General features: G+C 37.9%; 1 protein-coding gene across 2 annotated transcripts in view; it reads right to left on the minus strand.

Annotated features, from left to right (window-relative positions):
• SMPD3 (sphingomyelin phosphodiesterase 3) overlaps window positions 1-22,653 on the minus strand; it is a 103,469-nt gene that overhangs the window by 37,615 nt on the left and 43,201 nt on the right. Inside the window, exon 1 of one of the 2 annotated variants that reach the window (XM_064386788.1) lies at window positions 13,279-13,346. The exons of the other annotated variant lie outside the window; for it this stretch is intronic. The gene's annotated coding sequence lies outside the window, so the exon portion shown is untranslated. Of the gene's footprint in view, window positions 1-13,278; window positions 13,347-22,653 lie in introns of those variants that run through there. 2 annotated transcript variants of the gene reach the window in all.

Here is a 22,653-nt window from a genome sequence, read left to right on the forward strand (position 1 = left end):
TATTCATAGGGGTTTGGGAGATTAAGGGGGAATTTAAGATATTGCAATGAAACAGATATTTTTGTATGCTACAAAGACGTAAACGGCAGCGTTGTTTGGTGGGTTTTATTACTCTGTGAGTGTTTGAAGGCTAAAAATAGACTTTATTTAATTTTTTTTATGGTGGCAGTATAGAACATCTCAACTTTAGTGATAACAAGACATCAGGCAGAAAGGTTTCAAAGATTTTTATGATCATAATTATGCCCAGAAGTATGATGGAGACATCATAGATCAAAAGAGATGTTTCTAGCTCCAGCATTGCTTGCAAACTAAATAAAGGACAATACAAGTCAACAAGTGATAGGAGAAACAGAAGAAAAACAACAAATCTAACAATAATCATGTTATGAGAACAGTCTAGAAATGGTCAGAAAAGTTTTAACTTCCTTTTGCTTAGAAACTAAAATACACTTTCAAATTCAGACAACTAAACTTTCTTCAAAGGTGATAGTAATATCACTTATATACAGTAAAAATACAGTAAACTGTATTTTTAAAACTATAAGTAAATCACTGGCACAACAGTTATTTATTTAAAAACAGAATAAAACTCTGAAATAGCTAACTGATTTGGAAAATTACCCTATGGGTAACTTCACATCATAATTTACATATATTCATTAAAACCAGTGTTTCTTGAATCCTGAGAGTTAGTTTCCAGTGAAGATTGTAGCAATATTTATCTAAAAATTAATTCTAGAAAAGCAATATATTTAGGCTGTGGCTTTGCCTTGATTTACTTATTGTCCTTGTAATTTAAATCAAAGAAAACAGTCTTACAGAAATGATCCCAATGGATCATGTGAAACCACAAAAATTAGTGTTTGCAACTGAGCACAGGTGAAATGAAGATCTGAGGTAACTGAGGGAGTTCTCACTCAGGCTCTCACGTCATTCAGGCTTATTTGACAAACCACAACTTAATTTTTGCTTTCCTCATTGTTCTCATCTGGTTTTCCTCCCAGACACACTTCATAAAATCTTCCTTCCTTTATTCAGTGTTGTTCTCATGGTTATTCTTATACATGCTTTTAATTAGAGTATAGTTCAACAGCCAACTAACCTTTTGGAAAAAAACCCACTCGAAAAGGCCAAAACCATGTGAACTGCTTTCCATGCTTGATTACATGGCTGTAATTACAGAGATGCAGCCATCTCAAGGGGTCAGTGGCTCTAATGAAGATGTTTCCTTGTTCCCCTGTGATCACAGCCTGATGTTCTAACTGAAATCCTTTCATCTTGGTTGGGACTCAATCCATGAAGGAGTTCACAGTGCAGGCTAAGGGAATTTAAGTAGAACTTACTTAAATTCCACTTAAATCAATAACAATTTACAGCTCAGGAAAATCTTTGTGAAAACTTAGTAAAAACATGGATCCTCTTTGGCATGAGAAGCTCAATTTGGTGAATCACTGGTACTGATGAATAAAGCAGAACCCATCCAAACTAAGGATTTGGCAGGAGGAGAAGGGAAGGAGGACAATGTTTTTGCAGACTTGCCATTGCAACATTCATTTACCAGTTTCTGCCTAAACTCTCTCCCTCCTTTCTAAAGAAGGTCATCAAACACTGCCAGGCTGCTCTGCAGCTTGTCTCTGTCCATAGGCAGCCAACAGGCAAGAGTCAGTATAAACAAGATGTCTAACTTCATTGAGCTAACCTATATAAAATAAAAGACTAAGAAGTGTGAATTTATAAGTTTCTTTGAACAGCAGAGACATCAGCAGTTAAGCACATGTCTGCAGAAAACAACCCCAAAGCACCCCCACAAGTCCAGGGAGCTGCTCAAGCCTCTGGCACATTTAGGGAGTAGACTTGTGATGATGCACTCTGTGTTTGAAGCAAGGAGGGATCAAGCACTTGGGCTAAATTTTCATAGGGAGTCCTTGGAATCTCAGTGATGCCTCTGTCTGACTGTCTCCAAAAGCTGTACCTTGATGGAGATTTGGTGCTGTTATTAAGCACAGGTTAAGGGAGCTGGACCAGGGCTGGATCCATTGGTCACTCAGTGCTGGAGCTGGATCAGCTGTGACCAAGGTACCTGTGGTCACCAAAGGACACTGGGAGTCATGCCCTTAGTGTGACAAAAGATTGGCTGCAGCTGCAGAGAAACTGGGCTGGCCTGGTGCCCCATGTACCTCCTCACCCCAAATGGGAGCTTTTGTCTCAAAGCAAAGCGAATTGGTTTGTGATCACATGGTAAAACTTGCTCTGAGCTTTACAGTTACATGGACCATGGCAACAGCTTCTCATTTCCAAAAGCAAATGATCTGAATTTGGTAGTCCCAGATCATATTCTTAGGCCAAAAACCATACCCACACACCTTCTGCTACCTAAACAAATTGGGTTATGTTTTAAATTTGATAATAAAAAAAATTAAATTATGTTAATGTGTGGAAACACAGGTTAAAAGACTATCTAAACAATTATAACCCACTGAAAATCATTAAAAACATGTCAGTTTTGTCCCTTTTTTCTTTCAAAATTGATGAAAAATTGAAACTGAATGCATTATTGCAGAAAACAATCATCTTTCATATTCCTGAAAGCAACACTGAGTGCACCCTGACAACAGATTATACTTGCTCAAAACTTACATCCAGAGTCATAAATGCAGAAGGGACATATCACATCTCTCAAGCCTAGGAGAGGTTTGTTCTTTACTTCACACATACAAACTGCACTCCCAACAATGAATGCTGTGTTTACTCACCAGCTGTAGTAATTGCTCCCTGGAGGCCTGACCCAAACCCAGAAAACTTTACCAGTACAGCTCCAAATTCTGAAATATACCTCCAAAGCTTTGTGCACTCTGTGAGTGCACCAGTACCAGCCTGTGAACATCAGCTAACTAATCAAAGACAAGGCACGTGGGAACTTTTTACAAGGGCATTTAGTTCTACTTCACTGGAGGGCATGAAGGCTCATCTAAAAATCTGGACTCTATAAACTTCCTTCAATTATTTTTATTTCAGTGGAAACAGAAGCAGACTGACAGTTTCTGTTGTATTTTAGAGGGGCCAATGCCACTAATGCCTCTAAAAATATCATGGTTATGCAAACTAAGTAACAGCAACCAATGTCAGTTCTGATCTGCAAGGACATTACTTTAAAACATAAATTTGAGTGCATTGTTAAAGTAACTACTTCAGAATTCATACAAAAAAAAATTTCCCTAATCAGCAGAACTGTCTCTTCTTGTACAGGGGACAATCACACATGTCCAAATTATCAATTCCTATTTATGGCCTTGGGAACTTGTAAGTAGAATCAATAGCATATTGATAGAAGAAAATAACTGCAAATACAGAGAGCTCTAAGTTTTCAGAAAAGCTGTGCTATCAGGCAAGAATTAGACAGAAAAAAAGTTCATCTGACCACTTGGTGATCTCACTCAGCACCTGGAAAGCTAAACACTCTCTCTTTTGAGACCTTATTTGGTGAACTTCACTAGTGAGACAACTGCAGCCTACAAAAGTATGAATCTGTGACACTGAGCTCTGTTTATACAATAGAAACAGAATGGGTTCTATTTACAAAATCACCTTTTAGTGTGCTTTAGCCTCGTATTTTACAGGAGCTGGAGTAATTCAATAATGGCTAAATAAATCTGATCCTTGTAGATGGTTTGTTTAACAAAACCCGGTGAGATGGAACAATATTGGCTTTAGGTGCACAAGACAGAAGTGGAGATAAAATTTTCCCTACTCATCTTTCACCATCTAAATCCTACAGAGGTCTGACTACAGCCATGCCTTGCCCATAAATTAGCAGGGGCACAGACTCCCCGTAAAATGAAAAGCTGTACTTTCTCAAGCAGCACTTTGAGCCTCCAGGCTTCTGGTTACTCCATGACAGCTCAATAGAAGTATAAAGTAATCATTTTTCCCCAGAGTGGATATTTTTATATTGTTGAAATTGTTCTTAAAGGTGCCAAAGAAAAGTTACCTTAACCTACAGTAAATCCAAGACAAATTCCTGCCAATAAATGTCGGTTCCTCTATAAAAAATGCTTACCTGCAATTCTCAAAATACTTTATGAAGGAAGTTAAAATACAATGTAAGTGAATTAAAACACAGCTACCTTTATAAAGAAAATTAAAGTACAGTTATTCATATTCTACTTATGGAAAATTGGAAAAGCAGAACTTTTGTAGCTTGGATAAGTTTTCATGGAAACCCCAAAACTAGACTCCTTAACTCGCAGTTTCCAGTTCTACTGACAAAGATGTATTTCCCCAGGACTCAGAGGTCTAATTGTATGGTGGCAATCATAAAAAACCCAGCCTTGCTCAAAACTCAACACATAAATACCAAATCCCTCCCCCAAAACTTGTTTCTATGTCGAACCACTCTGACAAAAATGCAAGATTTCAAACTCAAGCTTTTTACAATCAAATTGCTCCAAGATAGGCTGAGTGGTTTTGTGGCATATTTTCATACAGCCAAACACACATCTATTAAAATTCTCATTACAAAAAAAAAAACCCCACCAACATAAAAACCAACTTGGAGCACTTGACACTTGCAGTTTTTCAAATGTGATAGGAAATTCAAGCAAAAATATTACATTTACTTATTTGTAAATTCATGTCACTGCAATACACTGGTAGACTAAAGTGTGCCAATCCTCTCATATTTTCTTCTTACAGAGTAACACATAAAAGGAGACAGAAAGCAATATGTGATTTTTTAAAATTATCCCATCCAATCACTTAGCACTCTAAAAGAACACTTGTTGCCATCTTCACATAAAGCATAGCTAAATTTAGCTCAGATATTACAAAACTACTAATCTCTCAAATACTCAAGAATGAATTATTTAAAACCACAAGATTTATGTGGTGGCTTGTCTTAAACCCCCCCCTAAGAAAGCAGAGAGAAGATGTTGTGCAGGTTTATTCCAGGAAGACTCACGGCTTGTTCTGGCTACTCCTCAGCAACATACACCTCCTCGTTAGGATGGGCACCTCTGGGGGAACAGGGATACCTAAAAAGACCCATGTCAAGAATCTCCTGACCCACTGCACATTCTGCTGCTACACATCTGTTCAGACAGCCCTGCATAAGGCTGGGGACAAGGGCTGACTGCAGGTCTCAAACACCGACAGCCACGGAGACAACAAGGATCACCGGCAAGGACATGCTGTGAGAAACAGTGGGATGGGGCTGGAGAAGGGGCCACAGGGGAGGTAGGGCAGGACTTCTCTGGGACAAATGTCCTTGTTCAGGGTCCTGGGAATAAGCACAGCATAGCACAACAATGAGGTTTACGTCAGGAAGCAGACATGGACCAAAGGCCAGCTCAGTAGGGGGAAAACAAGACCACCTCCGACCCCCAAAGGATTCTGACCATTTCCAGACACGCCAAGGAGCATGAACTGCACATTGTAACAGCTTGCACAGAATGTGGGAAAGTTACCTCTAGGGTGGGAAAAACTTACCTAGAAAAACCTACCTCCACAAAGCCCCAGTGTGCCCTTCCCAGGCTGCTGGATCAATGCTGAAGCCAGCACCGATGATCTTCCTGTCTCTCCCTCTCTCTTTCACTCTACCCTTTATTCAAAATCCACCACTGTGTTTACATGGGAAGATAAGGGACTAACATACCAATTTCCATGCCAAGTGTATAATTTACCAATAACACTGTCTTTTTAAAAGCCTCTGACATTTGTGGTTCCTTTTCAACCACAGGAATATACAAATCTTGGGTGCTTCCCTTCCCTTCAGGGTGGAACACCACAACCCTGCAATGTTTTTTTGAAATGTGCTTGCCACCAAAATGGCATTCTTGAAAAAAATCTTTTTGACTCTCACAAGAATGCAAAACAGAAGGACTGCAATATGCTTCCCACTTGTCCTAAATCTTCCTTCACTTTTTATTAACCATTGCATTATGCAGAAAATGCTGATCCTTCCTCTTTGCCTTCCAAGACATCGTGACAAACTGAGAACATGCTCAGTCTGTTCTGGATGCCTCACTGTTACAGCACAGGAAGCAATGTTCAGCCACAAAGCAACCTTTGAAGTCTTCTGACATTGCCTGATAAGAACCAGGTTTCTGGCATTCTACATTAAATTGCCCAGGAGTCTCCCATATTTTCTGCTGGCAGAGCAGATCCTGGCTCATGCCTCGACACTTTCAACATTTCAGGTTCCAGGTTTCAGAGATTGCTACTCTTCAGACATCACTGCTTTTTTGCATCAGTTGGGAAAGGACTTGGTAGAAAAAAGTGAACACAAAATTTGAGGTGGGATAGGGAGAGAGAAATCTTATTTCTGAGCCAGAAGCTTTTGTATCTCTGTATAAAAACAAGAATAAAGGGTAATCTCATTTTTTGTAGTACACAAATATATGTTTAATCCTAATACACCTGAAATATCTAAATTGTACTGCTGTTATTCAAAGTGGTCCATATTTAGAAAATAAACAAGAGAAGCTGTGCTAAATACCCAACATTCTACCACTTCTAAATCAAGAGAGTAGCATAACCCAGTAACAGAATCTGTAAAAATCTAAAAGATTAAAAACAAGGAATAAGTGCAAATGAGCAGCTACTTTAGTGGGGTATACATATATGGATATAAAGGCCACCTCACTATTCTGTGGACTTTTATTTCCCTAAAAATACAGCAAATGTTTGTAGTTGTTTCTGTTATTAAATGCATTTTTAAAGATCAGGACAATATACAGATATTTCATTTTACACCCCATTTTTTATTTACTCTTAGACCTAGAATGAAATCAGAAAGTTTCCTATATCCAGAAGGAGCAAGAGGGACAGAGTGTTTGCTTCCATCCAAAAATACCTTCTGCAGTGTTCTTATGTGATCACCAACAAATGAAGTAACTAGACACTTCTCTTGGCCACCAGCAGAAAAAAAAGAGTTTAAATATTTAATATGCTTTTAAAAATATCAGTACTGAGTCAAACTATTACTAGTTTTTTATTGTGACCAAAAGTAAAATGTTTAATTGAAACAGCTGCTCCTTAATAAATAACCAGAAGCTGTGTGCACGAATGCGTGGTATTTGCAGATTAGATTTTCATGCATGGCATTCCAGGCTTGATCTTTTCATACACTTGAATATAAGACAAGTTAAATAAGATCTCAGTCCAAATAACAAAACTGTAGAGAATCAGAAGTGATGATTCCAAAATAGACCTGGGCCTACCTCCAGTATAAACATCTTGATCTCAGTATGAGTTTTGGGATGCAAAGCAAACATCCTAGATCTTACTGCTGCTTTTACTCACTCAAGTGAGCTTTACTGTTACAGAGCCTCAGCAAAAAAATACTAGGGATATATACTGCTATTCCAGGGGGGTAAAAAATGAAGTGCATTAACATTTGGTCCAAATATGGTCAGAAAAAAAATTTAAATTGCCTTTTTTTTTTTAAACCATATCTCTAATGCATATTCACAGTACAAACAAACTATTTTTAAAAGGTTGGTTTTACTTAAACTCTGCACAACCAATTCTACCACAGTGAGTTAAATAGGGGTTTGGTTTTACAAGACATGCATTGATGTGTTTGTCCAGTTTGTTTCATTCTTTGGACTAACTCTGCAGTCCATTATTTACAAAGAGCATCCTCAAGCACGTAAAATATCTGTGTAAATTATTAGGTTCATGCAACTTCTAAACAGTACAGCATCCAGACAGAAGAACTGTCAATAGCAATGCCTAAACTGTAGAGACTTTTGCTACATTTTCCAAACCAGCATAGTCTTGTCCTGCTATTAAATAAACTCATTTTGCCCTATGATTCACTTCAGAATTCGATTTTTAAGAGTCATTTTGCAGAGCAGAAATACATTTCTAAAAATTCAATTGTCTTTAATAGAAAAGCAGGCTTTCATATATTGAATGCTGTGTTCTTGGAAGTGAAGCTCTTCAGCACTGAAATGAAAATCATATTTCAGTCTAAGTTTGCATTATCTCCTGCATGTCACAGAAGAGTTGCCAAAGAAATGCCAAGGAAAAAGGTGTAAATTGTGAAAAGCAACACTTCTGATAGTGATCATCTCTGTGGCTTTGGATTAACTGATCCCCCCTACACAGCTGAAGTTGTCACATACAAAGAGCCAAGAGTTTATGTCTTGAATGGTACAGCTGATAAAACACAAATGTTTGGGGGTTTGGGTTTTTGTAATTATCCTTATTAGCTATTAGTTGCATTTCTATTTCTGCTGGCTGCCCCTAGCCTGTGCTACACTTTTCAGGACACACATTTACTTGAGTATTGCAGGCAGAGATACCCTTTGTTTATTAGCCATGGCTTTTACTCCTATATTGCCTTTAGTAGACTGCTCCCAGAGAGAAATTTGCATTAGTGAATCAAATGCATTCTGGGAAAGTGTCAGAGAACTGTTAGACAGAATAATATTATTTGTATAATTCTGATTATTATGCACCCCAAATTTTGTAAGATTTGAAGTGATGTAGAAGGAACAAACTGTTAATATCTTACATAATTCATCCTGATCACTTAAATAGTTTCTTAAAACAGCATCCCCTGGATGCCAGCTTTTGAAGTGTTTAACAAGGTATACACAAAGAGGGTAATAATTATAATGGGGGTGTAATGAGCTTCACTATCAACGGGAGTCAAAGTACAGTAGATTTTTATCTCACATAATTATTGTTATGTGCAGTAAATGCACCAGCAAAACTGGAGAAATAAGCCTTTGGATTACCTCTAGTGAAGGGAATTCACAAAAGAGAACATTAATTTTTATTCTGACTTTGTTCTATGAATCTGACAGGTGTTAAGTTGCTAAATCAGGAGACCAGAGGCCTTGTGCAAGTGACATAAAATTACATTGTACAGCAAACACAGCAGAACTTCCAATTCCACTGTGCCTTGGCTACAACTGACAAGAAATCGCTTATGTCTATGCAGTTAAGCAGCAAACCTTTCACACCAAAAGGACAACAACTTGCAATCTGATCAGCAGCCAGAGCTGCCTTAGCTGGAGAGGCAGAGTGCTATCACAGAGACACCTGGGGAGCAGCACAACCCAGCTGCACACAGCCACTCCAACATCAATCACCTTCTCCTAGGGAACAACAGGCTTTCTTTACAAGCCGCATTCATTCACCCTCGAGCCCTACAGCCAAAACTACCACAAAGTCCCTAAATATTGCTGCTGTATTTTGTAGGAAGGGTTATCAGGCTGGTCAGGGCTGAGGTCACTGAGCTGGCACAGAACCCTGAGCACAGGTGCCACCAGCTGCTCACTCTGCTCAAAAGGATTATTGATCTGTTGGGATGGACAGGACTACTGGCCAAAAGTTGTAAGGCCATTACATGCAAGATCCAGTCATTTCAACCTTCCAAAGACAAAAAAACTCCTCTACTAAATGTTAAAAAGTTTGTGTTCTGGGGTTTTTTTCCCCTATGTATGAATAATTTTTCTTTTGTATCTCCAATTGTCGTAAGCATATAAACAAGTAATTTTGTAGCTGAGATCAAAATTGCTCTCTGAATTTATTATCCTTAAAGTAATTGAAAATTATGGCTGGCTCACCAAGGCAAAGAAGCCCAACTGGTAAGCACTGAAGATGGTAACACTTTGCTGCTCACTCAGCTGATAACCTGATTTTTAGCTTTATGAGAGACTGAGCAAACAACTCACGTCAGGCAGTGGGAGAGCTCCAGCCTAATCTTGTAAAACAGTGTTGGTAAACCACAAACCTGTCAAGGTGCCTTCATGTGTTTCTTGGCATATTAATTATGTCATTAGCATACCATGTTTTTATGTTCACCACTGGTAGATATATCAAAATGAAATTATAAGCAACTAACAGAAGAAAGGAAGGCATGAATAGAAGTAAATTCAAAGCAAATTCAGTTCCAAACCCACTCCTCCAGAAGCAGAGGTGTTCTTTGAAGTCAGCTGTAACGTAAATGCAGGTTTAAATAATTTTCCATTTTCTACATAAAATAAAATCTTAAATGATTTTCCATTTTCTACAACCCAGTATTTTCTGTGCCGCAGCATTATCTGAAAACAAAGCAGAACAACAACAAATAAGAGCACTAATTCTATGTTTGTGAATATTTCCTGGAAACCAAATAGCTGCCTTGTTTTATCACATTCATCCCTCTTTTCAATTGCAATAACTCTGACAAACAAGTTTTGAGGAACCAACTGCTTTTGTAATTTACACTGATCTCTCCAGGCAGGCTGGGGGCTGCTGCCTGTCCTGCTCCCTTGCAGCTGCTTGCTGTGGTTATGTAACACATATTTATGCATGACTTTTTATGTAAAATACTTCACAGTTCCCAGTGTATGTTACGTTAGGAGCCTATTTTGAAAGTTCTTCACCAAGTCCACCTACAATGGCTCATACCCACAAATCCACACAACAGATTTGCACCAAGCAATTCAGCCAGGCCTAACCCTTTCTCTGATTTTAGCTGTGGCTTTTCAAGAATGCCAAAATCAGCTACAATCAGTGTCAGTCTCTGAGGAAACTCATACTATCTATTTGTGGCAACAGCCACGTGAAAGAAGTACTTCAAAGGGAAACTTGACTTGGTGGAGGAAAAAAGATCAGCAACCTCAAACTCCAAATACTCCAGGCAGCACAGACACTAATTATTTTACAGGACAGAGCTCAACCCAAACCATTTCTCTAATGTGTTGTGACTAGTATAATATTTGAAAATTTGAAATAACTCAAAGGTTTATTTGCCTTCTGAGGGGTAGTTTCTAAAAGTAATTTTTAATTTTTCTAATTTTTTTTTCTTTTTCCTACCCATGCATGGACCTTCTAAGCAACCTCACCACTGGAGCTCACAAGAAAACCTTCTTTTGTAATCTTGGGATATGTTTTGAAACATGTTTGAAAAAGCAGATTAACACTCATCAGGGCTATATTTTAATATAAATCACAGAGTAAAGGACTTCAGTAATACTGAATGAGGAACATTAAAGGTTTATTTGATACTGTGCCTCATACAAGGAGGCTGGAAGCTGATGAGGGTTATCTACTGCCATTTCAGTTTCATTTTGTGAGGGTAGGACAGATTTTACACTGCAATTCAATGAAAAAAACTTATTTGTAAATAGATAATCTGGGAAACTTTCCTATCAAATACTAAAAGTAATCACGACACAAGATGTTGGTTCAACTGTTTTGCTTTATGATACAAACCTATTGGCCCAAGTTTTTAGTGATTTACTAGGCATTAAACATGTCTGTTCCCATTTCTTTTTCCCTATGGGCTGTGACCACATCCTTTTTTCATGATAAAAATCCTTTGAATGATTTATATTTTTTTTCGTATTAGGAGAGTATAACTGAAATATTACTATTATTATTACTACTATTACTTTACGGAAATTCCCCAAACAGGAACAGGTTATGTATAACTACACAAGAAAAAAATAATCACCAACAAAATACTTTGCCATTCACACAGAAGGAAGCCCAAATCTTACAACATGCCTTTCTTTTTAACTCTGCCGAACATTTTCTGTTTCATGGTTTTCTTTTAATGCACACAAATGTGAGTACTACTAATACACCTTGTTTCTACTTATTTGTCTTTATGCAGCATATGTCTGCTTTCAACATAGGACTTCTGCCTGCTCTTAGGCTTAAAACCCTACCTTCAAGATATGCTGAATTAAAGAGAAATATTACAGGAAGGAAGCAGAGATGTGTCTCATCACTAGCTTTCATCTCGAAGAGACAGTTAATTCCATCATTGCTATTAACTGGACTGCCAGGCCAGAACAAAGGGTGATCTCTCCACATTAACCCAACACTGTAACTTTACAAAATTTGCATTATTTTCTTCTATTGTATCAGGAGGATAAACACCATGGCCAGAGTAATGACCAGGTTATGGTAGGCAGCACAGGACAAAGCACTGATTCAGAAACCTGGAGAGGTGCTTCACCATTTCTGCCATGTGTGTCACCCATGGTCCCAGCTCAGACCCTGCCTTTGCCTCCTTGCCCACTGCACACCACAGGCACACAGTGATCCAGAAACTTCCCAGCCAGCAGCAAGAGCTGGGGCAAAGACAGAGCAGAGGGAAGTTCTGCTCCTGCATCTGCCACCTGCCCCTACAGGAGATTTTGAGCCCCTGAGTGCCCCTGCTCACTCACTGCCCCCTCTGCCAGCCCTGCTGGAGCTCTGAGCTGTGACAGACCTTGGATTTAGGCACAGTTTGCTTGGGAGGCACCTCCGTGGTCAGGACCCCATGAGCTGTGAACCTCAGCTAGTCAGAATATCAGAAGAGAAGCTGTCCTCTGAAAATAGGCAATTTTATTTTCTGAGGCAACAATCAGCTGTGCACTGCTACTCAAGGGACTCTCCTCACTGATATCAGTCAATTTCTTGTCCTCTGTCTCACCCCTTCACTACAACCTTTTATGAGTGCAGTAACTGTCTATTTTCGTGGCTTTGATGAAAAAATTATTATTCATTGTACAAGATTTCCCATCATATATATAAAATCATATATTTCATACTCATCATATTAAAAATTGATGCATTTTCATCAACATAATTAGTGTTTGTTGTATTGTCACTCAAATAATTGCATACAGTTGTAGCTGGAGAACACCACGGCTCTGAAATAACACTCTTCATCTGTAGATCAATGCAAATGCAGCTGGAAATTCAGCTTTTGTGAACAGGTCATCAGCATGACTAGCATATTAACATCTCAGCCAAGGAGCAACACTTAGAGGCATTCTTTTAGAGGTTAATGAAAGGGCTTAATATGCACTTCAGCAGTGATTATTTCCAAGAAATTCGTTAAAGGCAAATGGCTATCACTTGAATTTTAATTCAAATTCTAATTTTAATCTGAGCAGTTATTGTAGGTGTTGCCTGACTGTTAAGAATATATTCTTGCTCCTGATCCCATTGTACCCTGCTGAGATTTGTTCAAATTAATTGTGTATGGTGTTACTGATTAAATTCCCTGGGAAAAAAACACAGTACTTATATATAATGACTAATTCTCTCAACTTATTGATCCTAAGTTCAGAATCGTTATGTCAGTGCAAATGCAGAATACAGGGAAGACAGATGCTATTCTTGGATCACAGAGAAGGCTCATACCAAGAGCAGCAGCTCACAGCAGCCATAACTATTTCACATTAAAGACATACACTGTTATCTACTTTATTTTGCATTCATTTCAGCTTCCCACTCCCACCCCCCAAAACAAATTCTGAGAAAGCAAATAAATACACATACCCCAAAGAACCATTTGGAAGCATTCAGCATGTTCATATTTTTCACAGGAATCCCCCAGTGAACTGTCGTGAGAAACAGATTGAAGAGCATCACTTGCAATGACCTAAGGGCTAAGGGAAAGATAGATTCATGCAGCAGCTACCTGCTGCTGTGTAAGGGCCACAATTATTTCTCCTATTCCTTCAGCTAGGCTTTGTCTCTCATAGGGCAATCTTCACCTTTCAGTCTGAAATTTTTTGAGGCCTTCTTAGAAATGCATTCCCAGAAAGATCAGACCCTTGAGGCAGAATTGCATCATCTCTTGATTGATAATACCCCTGGTAACTGAAACCTCATTCAGCAGCTTCTCAGCAAAGGCAGCCAGCTCACAGCTCAGCTACCAAAAGAGAGAGGAGAGACCATCGTGCAAAAGCAGAGATCCAGAATGACTCTTTCAAAATTAATTCTATCTAATTGCACGTGGGAATACAGTAAATAGAAGAAGGAATTAAAAGAAATTAATTCTTCCCAATTCTTTCTCTATCTTACTGAGGGCAAATATAAATGTTAGAGTCAACTTATCCCAGCCTCATTATCTGCTAGGGACAGGGCTCTGCCTGCTCAAAGGTGCTTCTCAGTCACTTCTGGGGTTTTCATTGTTAACCAGAGAAGGTTTGTTCAGTCTGAGTGTGCTGAAACTCTTCAGCTCATATTTAGTATCACACCCTGAGATACTGAAGATAAAATTTAAAGCACCATTAGCATTCAGTACAATCTATTAAATGATGTCAAAGGGATTCTTGAAAGCTGCTCCTTCTCTCCTGCGGACAGAAGAGGGGAATTTAGCAAGAGATAACCCTTTGCATGCAAATAGCAAAGCAACAACAAAACAAACAAGCAGAGATAGCAGAGAAACAACAAAAAGGAAGCAATATTATATTCATAAAAATAATGCAAGAAGCTCCCAACAGAGCAGTAATGCTGCTTATTTAACCAGCAGGATATTGCAGCCTGTCTTTCACAGGAACAATACTGTTACAATATCACTCAGAAATTCCATGTTAAATGTTTTTCAGCATTGCTTTAAATGTTCAGTATTGTGCATTGTTTATTAGATTTTTTGTTTTATGTGCTTGCACTGAAAATGTTAACGAGAAGTTTTTCTCCAACAGGAGAGTTTTTAAACCAGATGTAGATAGCAACAGGCAAAAAATCCCTACCAGTATTGAAATTACACAGTGCATGAGGGATGAAACAGAATCTGAATCTATTTCTTTGCATGGGTTTAGAAAGAACCTGCCTTGGCAGAAATGTTTGGCATTAAGAAGAAAAAAACCAGACCTACATAAACACTGGAGAAATATACAGGGATTTTTAATTTTTTTTTTCATTTTTGTTATTTATTCTTTTTTTTTTTTTTAATTACTGTCTCTTAACATTCTGGAATGTATTATCTAGTGTTCTGTACATCCTATATTGTGCTTTGGCTTTATGGAAATATTAGGCAACCCTAATTATTTTAATTAAAATTTCTGTTGCCATCTACAAAGTTATTAAATAACTATCCTTCCTGTTCTAATTGTAAGGCATTTTTAAAGTTTTTAGGTAATTTGTTAATATTGTAAATTGAATAAGTATTGGTACTATATAAATTAATAATGACACATAGAAACAAATCTTTAATCTCTGCTAGGCAAAGTTTCTAATCAAATCAGTAAAGTTTTTTACCTCAACTATATCTCAATAAGAACTAGAGGAGTTGGTCACAGGCAGGAGTTGGGACACCTGTCAAAAACCAATGAGGAGCACTGGAAAATCCACCCTCAAGAGGGAACCTACTCTGTACCATGCTGACCACACTTCTGACTTTACTCACCCAAGACTTCTTCTCTAAGAGCTGATGAGCATGTAGATCTGTAGCAACATTCCTGGGTGTATTTGCATATATTAATATTGATAAGCACGACTGTTAAGCTATTTTACCATCACTCATATAAAAGCTGTAGGAAAGAACTGGTGGATTCACTGTGGAGTTTGTTTAACACTGCCAGTTCACACTGCTTCATAGTATTAAATTCTTTTTATTTTATGATACAAAACCTTCTTAAAAGCAACAACAAAAAAAGTATTTAAAGTAATCACAGATAATACGTAAAGAATAAAAAATAGTTAATCCTCAGTAGGAATATCTCTCTCTTCTGTGTACAGAAAAGGAGAAAGGGCCAGAGAAGAGATATTTCCTTAGTGTAATTCTCTTCTGGAGATTAATTCAATATAGTACATGCCCCTGTGGATTAAGAAACTCCAGATACATTAAGTATACATACACCTGCTCACTGTCTCACAGATATGGAAAAAAGGATATCTCTTCCAAGAGACTCTAAGACAGAAAAAAGAATTGCACTCAAGAAGGGACTAAACAACACAGCACAACAACAAGGAACTGTCCCACTCACAGCAGGAAAACCTCCTCCTGTTAAAATAAATACTACTGTAATGGCAGCTGATCTGCATAATGTTATGGTAACATGCAGTTCCTTTCTCTGAACAAAAGATGCTGTTTTTCAAAATTAACTTGAAATCAACACACTAAAATTGCTTACAATGAATAGCTGCATTACTAGACTATCTATTCATAATTGTTAGTTAATATTTATCTCAAAGATAAAGATAATTTATACAATTAAATAAAATGTTCCTTGAATCATAGTTCGTTGTGCTTTGGACAAAGATTCTCAATAGCTTTTATGTCCCTTCCAAATTGGTAAGAGGTTTATACACAACCTGTGTGCCAAGTAGTGCTCATTTTTGCTTTTAGAAATGCACTTGGCAATAAGTAAACTGGAAAAATTTGCAAGTCTTCTGAATCCTGTTCTCAGTTAATTTTAAGTGCTCTTTCTTTTCTCCCAACTTGTATGCAATTCATTACACTTTAGCTTTTCTTCTTGGCCTTGATAAAACCTGACACAGCAGTTTTCTTTCTCCTTAATTAAAAATATTTTTTACTTTGTTATAAGGTTTAGGTGATGACTTTATTGTATTTGGCAAGGGAGGATACTTGAAAGAAAACTACTCTGTGGGCCTTTCTGCACCAGGTCTGTTTCTCTCTGCCTGAAATTGTGAGGCTTTGTATTTGATAACCCAGATGGTCCCTTCCAGCCTTACATTCCTTAAAAAGGACACCGAGTACTGTAAAATGATGCCACATGGCACACAAAAATCACAAAATTATTTAAAATGTCATGCAGCTACCAAGCAAGTTTTAGCCCCATCAATGCTGTTTCACTAAAGGAAAATTACCATTTTCAAATGCAGTTTGTTTTAACGAGCTCTGAAATCAGAAGATTAAGCTAGTTTTACCATTAAGCAAAACCATAAATGCAGTGTCTCTCTCCCAGATCTGCAGCAGTAGAAGTAGGATTATTGAAAATAAATAAAATATAGAAAAACCTGTAATTTTATTGGATGTGATGATCCTAAAAGTAGTCACCAACATGTATTTTTGTGTGGAGATGGGTATTTGACAAGCACATGAAAAGCACTTCCCATCACTGTTGTTATGATCTACATCTTGTCTTCAGAGGCTTTACACCTTTGTGCAGAAACTCTCTTACTGCCCCATCAGGGTGGCAGCCAGGGACTGGCCTCACAGGGACCCCCCTTCATGGATCCAGTGTAAGGGAACAGCACAGCTGATTTTGGACTAGGAAGCAGAGTTTGTACCCCAGGAACAGCATTTGTTCCTGTGCATATTCCATGGAATAACCTTCATGGAGTTACGTGGTGCAGCTCAAGGCTGACAAGAACTTTCAACCTGACAGACCATCCTGACTACACAAAACCAGGACTAAGATGTGATGCCAGGAAAACAAATTACTTCAGCAAGGATCCAAGGCAGCATGGTTTAGAAGCTAGGAATAAGCTAGGAAGGAAACATGAAGGAAAGCACCAGCAGCAAATCCAGGTTGGAATAAATAGGGAGGTGCACTCCAGAAAATTTAATACACATTGTGTAACAGTAAACAAGGATCTGAAACACTTCTCTGTGTCAGGCACCGCTTTCAGGGTACACTGCTCACAACTCATCCTTTTCAGGGATCCACATCAGGTATCCAAATATTCACTGTGGCCTTCTCATTACTAAGAATGCATTTAAGAAAGCAGGAGTGAGTTTGTAAGCAGGTTCCTATTAAGAATTAATTAAGATTGTTTGTTCTGAACTTGTGAAACCACCATGAGGTGTTATCAAAGGTTTTCCAAATGATAAGCCTTTCTAAATCACCCTTGCTTTCACACAAGGGATTTTTCAAAGGCACAAAGAATAGTTTGGTGTTCAAATGCCTTTAAAAATGTCTTTGACAGAAAACCACCAGGGAACTGAGTTAGTGTTACAGATCTGACTTTTCCAATGCTACAAGTCAGCCCTTTGTTTCTCCTCTACAGAAAGAGCAACAAGTTTCTTGTAATTAAGAATTCCCCTCACACAAAGCATTGAAGGTGGGATTTTCTCATCTCCTTAGAAGTCAGTAGCTTAAATAAGTCTCCATCTTTGCTTTGCAGGGTTCACAGAGCTTCCATCATTGTCTTTTCAAACAATCTCTTCTAAGCATCACTTATTTAAATCCTCTTGTATCAGCCCACAACAGTAATTTATTTAATGATTTCTTTGCTTTCCCTACTTCCCTCACTGATCTATCAACATGGTCAGTGAGCTTTTTGTCCTTTATAGGATCAAGGAAATTTTAACCCAAACCTCTCCAGCACACAGCACTGCCCAGAGAATATTAATCTAAACAATTCCAAAACACAGCAGAAGACAGTAAAATCACTCAAGAAATGGGCAAGGAGGAAGCAAAATCGCCCATTTTGGATAGAGGAGTTTATTGAAGCAGGGGCACTTAGAAAGATGGGAGGTCCCTGCTTCCTATCCCCAAACTATAGAAAGCTGAACAAAGGTGTAACAACAGGGTTCTCCAAAATACACACTTCACAACTTTTTTCTTTTCCTTTTTTTTTCCTTTGTGCTTATTTAAGGCTGCTAGCAGGCTTTTGGCTTTTGCTGTCATTTACCCAACTACTCTTACCCTATTAGGCTGGGATAGGATAAAGATCAGAGAACCAGGAAGCTCACAGTTCTCCTTAAAAGGATTGCAAAGTAATGACTCCAACTGCAAAGGGTCTTTGTTAATGCATCTATAAACTAAATAACACTTGAATTGTTAGGGTGTGTGTTGCTGAAGCCCCAGCTTTGCTCTGTCAGACACACAGATAAGCACCAGCTGCAAAGTTTAGAACTGCCACATTGCAACTCTAGATTTGAACTAGGATCTCAACCATGAACTAATAGCCTTTCACATTCTGGAAATTTCAAAAATTCACTGGCTTTTCCTATCATATTTGTTCTCCTTTTCAATATTTTGTATTATGGTGATGCTATAAATAAAATGAGGCACATGGCTATATATTAAAAAATGTGCTATTACAAACAGATTTAAAATACACACTGTTAAAACACAAAGAAATAAACAACCTGTGACTCATGTGGTACAATCCTCCTCTCCATACACAAGTTTAAAAATTGAGTAAGTGCAGGGAATACAGTACAGAAAGTTCTCCAGAAAGTAAAAAAAATATACTTTTAGTTACTGACTGCAAGGAAAGCTCCCAGTGTCCTATTGAGAGCCTTGTATTATTCATCTAATTTTACAAAAAAAAATACTGCAGAAAGAGGAAATTTCTCTTACATGTATATTCCTGATTCTCTAGTTCAATGAAAATCATTAAACATTTATCAATTCATCCACCTCTACTTACAGATAGAATCAAACTGCTAAAAATTTCACCTGATGGTAACCAACTGTGAAAGACTTTGGGAAAAACTCAGCACTTTCCAAGATCAGTTGTTCAAGTTCCATTAGAATCCAGTAGCAAAAACCAGGAATCTTGACAAGAGCACTGCAATCAGAGTGCTAATGGAATACATGTTGCCATCACAGTACAGACAAAAGAGGTCAAGTGCTATTATTATTTGTTATTATGAACCCTGCATGCCTGGCTGCCCATCTGTGCCTGCAACACTTGCACAGCATAAGCTTCAAGGAAAAAAACCCCAAGAATATAAGAAAAAAACCTGTAACATAAAGGAGAAAAACTCCTCAGCAGAAGCTCTTGCTGGTAGTTCACACCATAACAGACACTGAAACAAAACCTTCTGAGAAGAGTTTTCAGATCAAACGTTGTTGCTCTTTTTTTTTTTTTTTTTGCAAAGGTCACTTCCACTTTCTGTACATTCATGATGAAGTGTTTTAGAAAATCCCTAAACAAGGCAGAGAATGTCTGAAAACATTTCTTATTTGTCATTCTTTTTATGGCACAGACACTGTATATGATTGCACTTGAACTGCTCCTCTCCTTACCTTGATTGCCTTGTGTTCTGCATTCTTTTAATTCATCAGCTCTCCCATCCAAATTTAATATTGCTTTGACTCTCACTATTTTTAAATTATTTATTTTCTTCTCTATTTCTTCACTACAATAATTCATATTTAATATAGCTATCAATGTATACTTTGATAGGTTGCTATATAAAGCTCCAGTTTAATAAATTTACATTATAAACAATTCTAGCACTATCAAACACACTGAAATGTGTTAGGACTAAACCTACCCAGTGTGTCAGTGGGTTATGTTGACACTGTTGTATATCACTTTTTTCAGGATGAGCTGCATTACCATAATTTTAATTTTTTAATACAGTCACTCTTCACAGCTAAACATGTTCAACAGCATTAAAGAGTGACAATTATATAAAATTTCCAAGTACTCTGACAACCAACATTAACAAAATGGAATTGTAAACACTGGCAATAAGACAATGCCTCTCAAAAGGAAACAATAAATAATTTGAAGAATTTGGTGCTTCAGTAAGTACAGCTACCTCCTAACCACTACCAACATCAACATAAGATATTCAGTTTGGAGATTTTTAATTTTTATCAAGATCTGCTAGGAGGGATGACCCAAACAGCTTTTCTAAAAGCAAAAGCAAGGAAGCAAGCAGCATTGAGCCCTGTCAGACAGCATCATAGCAAAACTCAGAATCGCTTTCCCATGATATCAGAATTACAAACATATTATAGAGGTTTTGATTAATGTGGGGGTTTTTTTTTGTTTTGTTTTTGTTTTTTTTTTTTTCTCAGATATACAGTTCAACTCTAGGTTTTTTGCTTGGGCAGCAATTAAGCAAGGTAAATTTTATTCTCAGATTTTAGAATTGCATGGGGATACTCAACAGACTTCATTATCATCATTCATCTTGGGAAGTCCTAATCACACAACTCTGCTGCACTGACTAAATATTCAAAGAGTTTCCTGGTAGAGACCCCCACTGCCAGTGTCATACAGCTGGTAATATTTTTACTATAATTCCTGCTGCCAGCCCTGGATTAGGATCAACTGTGCCCAGCTCCTTTTTAGCCCCCTCTTTGACTGCGATTTTCCCTTTCACTCTGCAAGTCAAGGCTTATTTGGGAAGGTACAGTCTCCATCTGGAAGTCCACCTTCCAGGACTGAAGGCTGCAGAAAGCTGCTCAGCAGATGAAGATCAGCACATGAGCACAGGCCACCACTGAGCTGCAAACCCCAGCTGCTGCTCTTTGTTTGACAAACTAATCCACCACAGGAGAAGTCAAGTGTCAATCTTGTGAAAACATTCCTGTAAAAAGGGGAGTGGATACGGGGTGACACATGCTACAGAGAAGGCATCTGTTTATTAACTAGATGTTGTAATCTTCTCTGTATTTTCCCAATGCAGTGGGAGTTAATATTTATAAGGCACACTTTCAATCAGGTGGTTAACTTCCTCATTCAGACAGGCTGGTGGGTTTAATGCAGAGGCATGGCCTCACTTATGCATCAGCATACCAAGCTCATTTCCTGTGCAGTGCAAGGTAGGTAGATGCCACACTTAGAGTTACCACTTAAACCATGTTTCCAGGTGTTCTGCCTGGCAATGCATGATTAAAGTATCCTCTGTGAGCTGATTTTCTGTGATTTACAATCAAAAATCTTTGCTTTAACCACTAGATAGGCCTAAAAATTTCAGTTTAATTTCAGGACTCGTGTAGCTGCCATATTCCATTGTTTCCTGGCTCTTCCTATTAACATAGCTGCAAAAGTGCATTACTCTCTACAGAAAGTTAATTTATACATATTGTTTTACAAGTGTGTTACATGTGAGACCTACTTAGTTCATTTCCTAATATGAGCAAATGAATGTTTTTCTGAAAAAACAGTTTTCCTCCAAGCTGGGTCACAAATATAATAACAGAGTTCTTTTTAATATGGTATCAGCAGGCATTCAAGAGTAGTGTCAGTTGGTCATTCTGTGTGGCAACAGGAGTTTCACTCCAGTTCCAGCTGGAGAGTTTGGCATTATGCAATTCAGTAGCTAGAAAACCAACAGAAGTACAAAACTGAGGATGTAAGACTGGAGATAAAGGCTTTTTTGCTTACAAGAAAAATTCTGCTAAGATGATACATGATTATGGATATTTTCAAGGGAAAACTTCATAACTTTTATGCATTGATCAATACTCAACCCTTACATGCTACAACCTGAAAAATATAATCTGTTCAAGGGAATTTTTTAAAAATATGAAAATAGTAAGTTTTAGTAACTTATAACTCCAGGTCCTTCTCCTCAGCTTAATTAACTCATAAGGTTTTACAGGAAAGGATTGAGACTATAAAAATCTTTGTTAAGTCAGAATTACAACTCCCATGGCTTTCACAGTCAAATTTTATAGACAAATAAGGAGCTAGCCTGAATTGCTCAAGGAATTCCTTCTTCATATGGAGTCACAGGGAAGCAGTTTACTATGCAAATGAGGCAATCCAAGACAGACTGCATCAGATATATATCCAACACAGGCTATTACGTGCATCACACACAAAATATACATTTTTCATACAAAATTAATGTCCCTCATCTGTGTGTTTTTCCTGTATCTGTGCCATGTTTTGATGTAACAGCTGTAATGCAGCAGCTCCTAATTAGATTTTCTGCTCTCATCCACCTTTCTATACTTCAGCCTCATTAACATGATGCTTGCAGATGTCAAGATCAGCTTCATTGAGCCTGGTTCAATAGAAAGGTTTCAATATGTGATGCTTTAGCTGCCACGTCAAAAAAAACCCTCCCAGAAGGAACCACTGGTTGACAGCACTCAGATGCATTAGTATCTCAGTTACTTTTAAATTTTAGTTTCTAAGTCCCCAGTATACATAGCTGCACCCAGTTGATCTGAACCACAAACCACGTAGTTAGGCTTGCTAAGTTTCTATGCAGTAGCAGACCACCTTTTAAAATGTCACTGCAACATATATTAATCCCTT

The sequence above is a fragment of the Passer domesticus genome, chromosome 12, assembly GCF_036417665.1.
Source record: "Passer domesticus isolate bPasDom1 chromosome 12, bPasDom1.hap1, whole genome shotgun sequence".
NCBI lineage: Eukaryota > Metazoa > Chordata > Aves > Passeriformes > Passeridae > Passer > Passer domesticus.